Below are 1661 nucleotides of genomic sequence, written 5' to 3' on the forward strand. Positions count from 1 at the left end.
TCAGGCTGCAGAGTCCCCTGTGTCAAACCTCAGCAGTCCAGCTGCTGTTGGATCCAATTCCAAAGCTTCTTGGGTAAACTTGTGTTTTATACTCTCCAGCTTGGAGTTTTGGTCTGTACCATTTCCATAATTAGTGGATTCTGAGGAAAGCGGCAGATAAAAGTTAGAAACCTTACCAGACAGTCATTTGCAGGTGCTAATGGCCATTTGCTCTTTGTCCCACCTGCAGGGTTCTCTCCCTGTGACCTGCCGGTGCAGCTCCCGGCACAGGTCAGGCCTTAGCACGAGCTGGCTCAGCCAAAAGCTGAGCAGGACTTGAGTGAAGAGTCACCGAGGGTCAGCAAACCCAGGAGGGCAGAGCCCCAGCCGCCCTGTCTCCCAAGGGAGAAGTGACCGAAGCCCCCGAAGCATCACTGTCCCCTTCCCTGCTGCACCGGAGGGCTGACAGCAGAGAGGAGCCTGGGTTGTGCGGGAGAACCGTGGGGCACAGTCCCGAAGTCACACAAGGAGGGCAGGATACTGAGCTTGTGTCGAGGTGGAGCTGAGCCAGAAGCGTTCGCTCCCTCCCTTTAGCACCGCGCTTCAAGGAAATGGTCTTTCCTGGGCTCCAGACACCTTCCTACAGTGGCTCACATTTTTTACTTCGCAGGATCTCTTTTCCCGTTGCCCACCTGCAGAAGGGTTGACAGAGTTTATCTTGCCTTCAGCCAGCACTGGTAGCTGCTGATTAACGCAGAAAATATGACGGGTCTTAAGGTGCGTGGCAGCTCTCAGCTGCTCCCTTCCCTCTCGGAGGTGGGAGGATGGATGGGGCTGACGGCACCCGCCGCCCTCAGATATTGGGTGTCTCCCAGGGTTATCCATGGGGCAGAGCCCAACAGCTCCAGCCGGGAGGGGGCGAGTTGCCCTGAGAACCGAGGGACCCCGGCGGGTGGGAGCGGAGGGTTGACAGGGCAGTGGTGGCTCTGGGGGAGCAGCGGCTGAGGGTGAGTGTGGCTGCGGGAGGAGGATGTCTCCGTGTGCGATCGCTCCCCTGGCCAGGGTGAGCTCAGGGAGCTGGAATCCGCCAGCAGCACGAGCAGGGAGCGGGCAGAGCGTGGGCACAGCCGGGCCGGCAGAGGCGTTTGCAGACGAGTGGGTGTCCTGGGGTCAGAAAGGCCCAGAGAAAGGTGTAGGAGAAGCCAGCTGATAGGAAAGCAAATAGTTTGGCTGCCTCCATGGAAAAGTACCTGGTCTGCTTTGTTTCCTAAGTTCGTGATGAAGGATCAGGATTTAGGAGAAAGGAAGGGAGAGCTGCAGTTAATCTGCTGATTAACCTGAGCTGAGATAGGCAGATGCTAAATCAAAGCAGACGGGCAAGAGAGAAGTCAGTACCACCAACACAGACAACAGCAGAGCACGGGGGGCTCAGCTCCCGTGGGGTTTTACATGCAGAGATGGAGACCATGGGGCAGAAAGGCAAGGTTAGAAACACCACGGACAGCCAGAAGAGCGAGGAGCGACGTGAGAGAGTGGAGACAGAAAGGGGAGCAGGGTGTGAGTTCCCAGGGGGAAATGACAGGGACATGCTGGGGTGTCATTTGCTGCAATGAGGGGGTTGGCTGAAGAGCTGTGGCTCAGGACCCCGACCGGGGGATGCTGAACCTTCCCATGAACATGCT

This window comes from Caloenas nicobarica, chromosome 12 (assembly GCF_036013445.1).
Source record: "Caloenas nicobarica isolate bCalNic1 chromosome 12, bCalNic1.hap1, whole genome shotgun sequence".
In the NCBI taxonomy this organism is placed as follows: domain Eukaryota; kingdom Metazoa; phylum Chordata; class Aves; order Columbiformes; family Columbidae; genus Caloenas; species Caloenas nicobarica.